We start from the raw sequence: 8,830 nt of genomic DNA, 5'->3' as shown, positions 1-8,830 counted from the left end.
TGTAGGGCAGGTACCACAGTGTTGGAGGGTAGGTACCACTGTGCTGGAGGGCAAGTACCACTCTTGGCATCAAGAAGACATCTTAATACAGTCCAGTAATCACCACCCTGAGAGACACTTTCAAGGAGTTGCGATGTTATCGTGTGGACTCCAATCACAATTCTGGTAACACTTGTAGTTATTTTACAAATAAACTCATATGCAGCATAATCAGGTACTTATATATATATATATATATATATATATATATATATATATATATATATATATATATATATATATATATATATATATATATATATATATCTACTTCCAGATGTTTTTGTAATCTAAGTTGACCCTTCGATCGCAAGAATGTGGCGATGCAATCTTGAATGTTGTTTGTTTAATAAATGTTAATGGCATTTATTAAATATTAACATGATGATTCAAAGGCCTCGAAATTGTAAGTCTCGGTGGTACTGACCCATTGCGGCATAATTTTCAACATGTGTCCCGGAGCGCAGGTTGTTTTTCTCCGTCTGCCAATAATAGGTCGCTAGACGCCGATGGACTGACTGCCTTCGGGAACACCAAATTGCACATTCTTGGCTAGAACGTGTGCTACTTATTGTATGTCAAAGGGATTTGTCGACAGATAAGTGCGTGGATATAGTAGTAGTAGTAATAGTAGTAGTAGGAGTAGTATTAGTAGTATTAGTAGTAGTAGTAGTAATAGTGATAGTAGCAGTATTAGTTACCATTTGTCAAAGGTTTTTGTCAAATAGGCATTTTCCCTGTTTAGCGAGTATACGTGTGTGTGTGTGTGTGTGTGTGTGTGTGTGTGTGTGTGTGTGTGTGTGTGTGTGTGTCTGTCTGTCTGTCTGTCTGGAGGAATTACGAAGCACAAGTGTTAGGTGGGTGGACAAGCCTGGCGTAAAATCCTTCATGTTAAGGTCTTCTCTCTGCTATTATGAACCGGTTGAGTTACACCACAGAACAATAATCACCCAATTTAGACGAGACAAATGACGAGCACTTGTTTTGCACGGGACGCGTGATGGTATCAGGCGGTGTTAGAGTACCATCCCAATCAGTGGGATGATGGTGGTACCACTTGTGTCATTCACTACACCAGTGGGAAGAGGATGAGGCGTGGTTCCACCTGTTTTCTCATTATCCACCACATCCTCAGTGGGAAGATGGATAAGGACCTGACAGCTGTGGTTTCATCCACAACTCATCCGCGTCAAAAGATTGGAACGTTTTCTACGTTACATTGGTCAACTCTTTACCAGACATGTCCCGCAGCTCTATTCATATCTTGCTTATTTGGTTAAATATTTCCCACCAAGGCAGTGTGACCAGAAAAAGAAGAAACACTTTCATGAACAGTTACTCCATCACCATCTTGCCAGAGGCGTGCAGATACTGTAGTTCGAAAACCGCAATGTATCTCCATCCCCTCCTTCAGAGGGCAGTCAGTGGACTTGTCACTTCCAGGACTCGAGTCTGGCTAATCAGTTTCAAATTTATACGTTAATGTAAAAAAAAAACCAGTCTTACCTAATCTGGATGAATAACTGGAGAGTGATTATCTGGAACATGAGTAACTGACCCATGAATAAATGAGTAAGACACAAGTGCAAAGTGTCTTACTATCATAAGTAAAGATTCAAAGCTGTTAAACGTGTGATCTACTTAACTACTGATCAACTTTTTGGTAAATAAATGCTGCCCTCAGCACCGTCATGGAGACTGTGTTCAGCACCGTCATGGAGACTGTTCAGCACCGTCATGGAGACTGTTCAGCACCGTCATGGAGACTGTGTTCAGCACCGTCATGGAGACTGTTCAGCACCGTCATGGAGACTGTGTTCAGCACCGTCATGGAGACTGTTCAGCACCGTCATGGAGACTGTTCAGCACCGTCATGGAGACTGTGTTCAGCACCGTCATGGAGACTGTGTTCAGCACCGTCATGGAGACTGTGTTCAGCACCGTCATGGAGACTGTGTTCAGCACCGTCATGGAGACTGTGTTCAGCACCGTCATGGAGACTGTGTTCAGCACCGTCATGGAGACTGTGTTCAGCACCGTCATGGAGACTGTGTTCAGCACCGTCATGGAGACTGTTCAGCACCGTCATGGAGACTGTGTTCAGCACCGTCATGGAGACTGTGTTCAGCACCGTCATGGAGACTGTGTTCAGCACCGTCATGGAGACTGTGTTCAGCACCGTCATGGAGACTGTTCAGCACCGTCATGGAGACTGTTCAGCACCATCATGAAGAATGGTAGGAAGTATATATGATTAGGTAGTACAAAGTTTTAGGAGTGTATGAATGGCAGACGTATAATACCGACATAATGAGAAATCTGACACATGCAAAATATCTGGGAATCTGTGATTCAGTAGTCACTGGTTGGCGAAATGTCTACAGAATAAATATACCCAGATGTTGCATGTGTATTTAATTCATCATCAAAGGTTTAGGAGTTGAGAGAGAGAGAGAGAGAGAGAGAGAGAGAGAGAGAGAGAGAGAGAGAGAGAGAGAGAGAGAGAGTTGAGGTGACTCTTGACACTTGCTTCACTCACTTGGTAAGTGTAGCTCATGATTGCTTCATAAGTCTGACTGAAAAAACCTAGATACGTGAACATGAGAATACTCTCTCTCTCTCTCTCTCTCTCTCTCTCTCTCTCTCACACACACACACCCTGACATGTCACATGGAAATGTGTGAAGGGGCGTGGAAAAAGCTTGCAGGGGGACGTGAAAGGGCGTATAATGAGCATGCAGCGGGTGTGTAGGGCCGTGTAGAGGCACGTAGCGTCGTTCAGAGGCGTGCAGATGCGTGTAGGTGCGTGTATGTAGGAAGCTTGGGCGTGCACAGACGTGTAGGGATTATTAAGAGAACATAATGTATATTGGAGGTGATGGTTGTAGCAAGACCCAGCTGATGGGGGTCCCAGACCATCCTCGTGGTCCTTTTTCAGGATGAAGGGGTCGCTGATAGTCTCGAAGTCCGGGAATAAATACCGCAGAATTTTCCGTCGTGTCTAAATTGTTTTCTGCGTTAAAGAATCGTTGGGTTCGAGTCACTTGGTTTCAGTGTCTCTCGTTTTCATTTTGGTAATTGACATTGTATAGTTATTTTTGTGGATATTTATTAGGAGCTCTGGAACAATTCTTTAAGTATTATTATACATTTTAATTATTATTATTTTTATTATTATTATTGTTGTTGTTATTGTTATTATTGCTATTATTATTATTAATATTATTATTATTATTTTTATTATTATTATTATTATTATTATTATTATTATTATTATTATTGTTATTATTATTATTAGTAGTAGTAGTAGTTTTATTATTATAAGGATTATCATTCTTATTTTTAGTTGCAATAGATATATTTCACTATTTGCGAAAATACATTAGTAATAATAATAATAATAATAATAATAATAATAATAATAATAATAATAATAATAATAATAATAATAATATTATTACTATTATTATTATTATTATTACATTCAGGGAAAATTGCTAAACTAACAGAGGTCACAACGTCTGGGAGAAATCGGAAACAGTCAGATTTGATCCACGGACAGAAAGGGCAGGTCAGATTCCTTGAATCAAGAGCCCCTCATCGGCATCAAGGAACCTCCCTCGGGGGTGTCTCTTTCTGACACCCTTGAGCGTACACATGAGACATGTCAACACACATGTCAGAGACCACCAGTTTTCCCCTCACTCTGGAACCTTGGAATCAAATTATTCCAATATTCTGTAATATACCCTAAATGAGCCACATCCTAACTCGATAGATGGCTAGAAAATGCTGCTTGACGTGTTCCTTTCCTAGCAAAAAGATGTCAGTTGCATGATGCGGAACACAAAATCAAGGTATAACACTTCACCACAGTCTCCGTCTGTATGGTAGTAGTAATGGCACTCAGTCAGGGCCAGATAAAGGCATGGGCTTTAGGGGCTGCAGCCCTCCGCCAGCTGGAGGGCCTCCGCCAGTTGGAGGGCCTCCGCCAGCTGGAGGGCCTCCGCCAGCTGGAGGGCCTCCGCCAGCTGGAGGTCCTCCGCCAGCTGGAGGGCCTCCGCCAGCTGGAGGGCCTCCACCAGCTGGAGGGCCTCCGCCAGATGGAGGGCCTCCGCCAGCTGGAGGGCCTCCGCCAGCTGGAGGGCCTCCGCCAGCTGGAGGTCCTCCGCCAGCTGGAGGGCCTCCGCCAGCTGGAGGGCCTCCACCAGCTGGAGGGTCTCCGCCAGCTGGAGGGCCTCCGCCAGCTGGAGGGTCTCCGCCAGCTGGAGGGCCTCGGCCAGCTGGAGGGCCTCCACCAGCTGGAGGGTCTCTGCCAGCTGGAGGGCCTCCGCCAGCTGGAGGGTCTCCGTCAGCTGGAGGGCCTCCGCCAGCTGGAGGGTCTCCGCCAGCTGGAAGGCCTCCGCCAGCAGGGGGGCCTCCGCCAGCTGGAGGGCCTCCACCAGCTGGAGGGCCTCCGCCAGCTGGAGGGTCTCCGCCAGCTGGAGGGCCTCCTCCAGCTGGAGGGCCTCCGCCAGCTGGAGGGCCTCCGCCAGCTGGAGGGCCTCCGCCAGCTGGAGGGTCTCCGCCAGCTGGAGGGCCTCCGCCAGCTGGAGGGCCTCCGCCAGCTGGAGGGCCTCCGCCAGCTGGAGGGCCTCCGCCACCTGGAGGGCCTCCGCCATCTGGAGGGCCTCCGCCACCTGGAGGGCCTCCGCCACCTGGAGGGCCTCCGCCACCTGGAGGGCCTCCGCCACCTGGAGGGCCTCCGCCACCTGGAGGGCCTCCGCCACCTGTAGGGCCTTCGCCAGCTGGAGGGTATCCGCCAGCTGGAGGGCCTCCGCCAGCTGGAGGGCCTCCGCCAGCTGGAGGGCCTCCGCCAGCTGGAGGGCCTCCGCCAGCTGGAGGGCCTCCGCCAGCTGGAGGGCCTCCGCCAGCTGGAGGGCCTCCGCCAGCTGGAGGGCGTCTGCTCTGCCAGCTGGAGGGCCTCCGACAGCTGGAGGGCCTCCTGCAGCTGGAGAGCGTCTGCTCTGCCAGCTGGAGGGCCTCCGCCAGCTGGAGGGCCTCCGCCAGCTGGAGGAACTCCGCCAGCTGGAGGGCCTCCGCCAGCTGGAGGGCCTCCTGCAGCTGGAGGAACTCCGCCAGCTGGAGGGCCTCCGCCAGCTGGAGGGCCTCCTGCAGCTGGAGGGCGTCTGCTCTGCCAGCGGGAGGGCCTCCGCCAGCTGGAGGGTCTCCGCCAGCTGGAGGGCCTCCGCCAGCTGGAGGGCCTCCGCCAGCTGGAGGGCCTCCGCCAGCTGGAGGGCCTCCGCCAGCTGGAGGGCCTCCGCCAGCTGGAGGGCGTCTGCTCTGCCAGCTGGAGGGCCTCCGCCAGCTGGAGGGCCTCCTGCAGCTGGAGGGCGTCTGCTCTGCCAGCTGGAGGGCCTCCGCCAGCTGGAGGGCCTCCGCCAGCTGGAGGGCCTCCGCCAGCTGGAGGGCCACCGCCAGCTGGAGGGCCTCCGCCAGCTGGAGGGCCACCGCCAGCTGGAGGGCCACCGCCAGCTGGAGGGCCACCGCCAGCTGGAGGGCCACCGCCAGCTGGAGGGCCACCGCCAGCTGGAGGAACTCCGCCAGCTGTAGGGCCTCCGCCAGCTGTAGGGCCTCCGCCAGCTGGAGGGCCTCCGCCAGCTGGAGGGCCTCCGCCAGCTGGAGGGCCTCCGCCAGCTGTAGGGCCTCCGCCAGCTGGAGGGCCTTCGCCAGCTGGAGGAACTCCGCCAGCTGTAGGGCCTCCGCCAGCTGGAGGGCCTTCGCCAGCTGGAGGGCCTCCGCCAGCTGTAGGGCCTCCGCCAGCTGGAGGAACTCCGCCAGCTGGAGGGCCTCCGCCAGCTGGAGGGCCACCGCCAGCTGGAGGGCCACCGCCAGCTGGAGGGCCACCGCCAGCTGGAGGGCCACCGCCAGCTGGAGGGCCACCGCCAGCTGGAGGGCCTCCGCCAGCTGGAGGGCCACCGCCAGCTGGAGGGCCTCCGCCCGCTGGAGGGCCTCCGCCAGCTGGAGGGCCTCCGCCAGCTGGAGGGCCTCCGCCAGCTGAAGGGCCTCCGCCAGCTGGAGGGCCACCGCCAGCTGGAGGGCCTCCGCCAGCTGGAGGGCACCGCCAGCTGGAGGGCCACCGCCAGCTGGAGGGCCTCCGCCAGCTGGAGGGCCACCGCCAGCTGGAGGGCCTCCGCCAGCTGGAGGGCCACCGCCAGCTGGAGGGCCTCCGCCAGCTGGAGGGCCTCCGCCAGCTGGAGGGCCACCGCCAGCTGGAGGGCCACCGCCAGCTGGAGGGCCTCCGCCAGCTGGAGGGCCACCGCCAGCTGGAGGGCCACCGCCAGCTGGAGGGCCTCCGCCAGCTGGAGGGCCACCGCCAGCTGGAGGGCCTCCGCCAGCTGGAGGGCCACCGCCAGCTGGAGGGCCTCCAGAGATGTTCTCAACAACTTACAATTCGCTGATGTTCTGGAGAAATTTGTTTCCAAGAAATTACACAAAGAAGTTTGAATTTTAACAGTGGTCAACCTTGTAAAAATAAATTTTATATTTCTTTAACTTATTTTCAGTTGAAATTATCAGCGGGGGTCTCAGCCCAGGGACCTAAAAAAACTTAATCCGGCTATGTATGCAGTACCGACAAGATGATGAATAAGACACATGTGCAACACCTGGGTATCTTCTGTATGAAGACGTTGAGAGATAAAACCAAAAGAGAATGAAAAGGAAAACCCCGATCTTTTAGGAAGACTCGTTGCAAAGACTGACACAGATGAGAAGCAGAGGTGGTATCTTTGAGGTGGTTACAGGAAAGATCATTATTAATAAACACATTAAGAGATATCCTGGTGGCGTTGTGGACGAAGCTTCAGACAAGCTGTCCCGACTTTGTCTTGCCTTTGTAACTGATTTAGTGTAGTTACACTTCCCTGTTTATTATTGCAGGGGGTCGAATCTCCCCTTCTGATTTCGCTTCTTGGTTACTTACCAGTGGCTTCCGTCGCTTCATTTTGCCGAACCTTCCACTCCCGAAATGTCTTCAGAATGAAGAGGTACTCTCTCACAACCTCATCTTTAGTCTTCCTTCTATGTTCACATGCCCACGTTTTTTTCCTCCTTTTAAGCAATCTGTCTATGGCTCTCCTGTCGGATCCTCAAGGCAGTTTGTACGTCGTAATCATGGCTCTCCTGGTTCTACTCCTCTCCTGTGTCTTAAGCTTCAGTATTACGCTGCCATTCCTCTATGGTAGTAGATTAATCTCCTGGTGACCCTCTGGATTTACGTCACCCACCACCACCACTACCACTACCACTACCACTATCACTACTACCACCACCATCACTAACACTAACACCACCACCACCACCAACACCAACACTACTACCACCACCACTACCACTACCACTACCACTATCACTACTACCACCACCATCATTAACACTAACACCACCACCACCAACACCAACACTACCACCACCATCACCACTACCACTACCACTATCGCTACTACCACCACCATCACTAACACTAACACCACCACCAACACCAACACTACCGTCACCACCACCACCACCACCACCACCACCACCACCGGCAACACCGCCAACACCGTCACCACCAGCACCACCACCGGCAACACCGCCAACACCACCACCAACACCACCACCACTATCATCTCTATAATACACTACGCGTAGCTGCACGGGCTGCGACCTTCGACCTCAGCTGACCAAAAAACACTGTCTGGATCTCCGCAGGAGTGTTGGACGGGAGGGTCGTGACCACCCTTCCTGCCGGGGTCATCTGCAACGACAGGCACCAGCTGCACAGGTTAAACAAGGTCACAGCAAGGTCAGGGGGCACCTAGCGTTGATTTGTGACCGGGTTAATGGGTCGACCAAGGTACAGTTATGGTGCCTATTGTTTAAGGGGTCTGAGGAGGAACGGTTGGGGGGTCTTAAGAGGAGTGGTTAAATAATTTAAAAGGGTGTGATAATTTCTCTTCCTTCCTACGTTGCTGCTGTCCCATCTGCCCCATTCTTTAATTTTTTCCATACCCTTTTTCAACTTTTTTCACTTCCTCCTCCAGTTTCAGAGCCCTTCATTCATCTATAATAATCCTTATCACCTGTTCCACACCCTTCTTCCTCGCCTTACCGCACATTCCTTCAGTTTCCTCAAGAGAATTGAATTTTCTTTCCCATTCCTTATCTATTTTTTTTTTAGACCGTTTATCATCATATCTAGATACTGCAACTCACCTCCTGCTGCACCTCCCTCACGCTCGGGTACTCCTCAGATTTACCTTTCTTTTTTTTGACTTCCTGAGCAAATAGGAAAATCTTTAAAAGCCAGTAGGCTCTCTGGCTTTGTGTGTGTACTCACCTAGTTGTGGTTGCAGGGGTCGATTCACAGCTCCTGGCGCCGTGTATGTGTGTGTGTGTGTGTGTGTGTGTACTCACCTAGTTGAGGTTGCAGGGGTCGATTCCAAGCTGTGTGTGTGTGTGTGTGTGTGTGTGTGTGTGTGTGTGTGTGTGTGTGTCTGTGTGTGTGTGTGTGTGTGTGTGTGATTTCGATAACACTGGGAAAATTATTTTTTTTGTTGATAGTAAATCAAAATAAATTTAGCCTAACTTTAGGTAAATTAGATTAACTTTAACAAGTTTAGGTTAGGTTAATAAGTTGCCACTCTGTAGGATTATTATTATTATTATTATTATTATTATTATTATTATTATTATTATTATTATTATTATTATTATTGACATTATTATTATTATTGTATTATTATTATTATTATTATTATTATTATTA

This window comes from Cherax quadricarinatus, chromosome 9 (assembly GCF_038502225.1).
Source record: "Cherax quadricarinatus isolate ZL_2023a chromosome 9, ASM3850222v1, whole genome shotgun sequence".
NCBI classification, from domain to species: domain Eukaryota; kingdom Metazoa; phylum Arthropoda; class Malacostraca; order Decapoda; family Parastacidae; genus Cherax; species Cherax quadricarinatus.
This window is presented reverse-complemented; position numbering follows the sequence as displayed.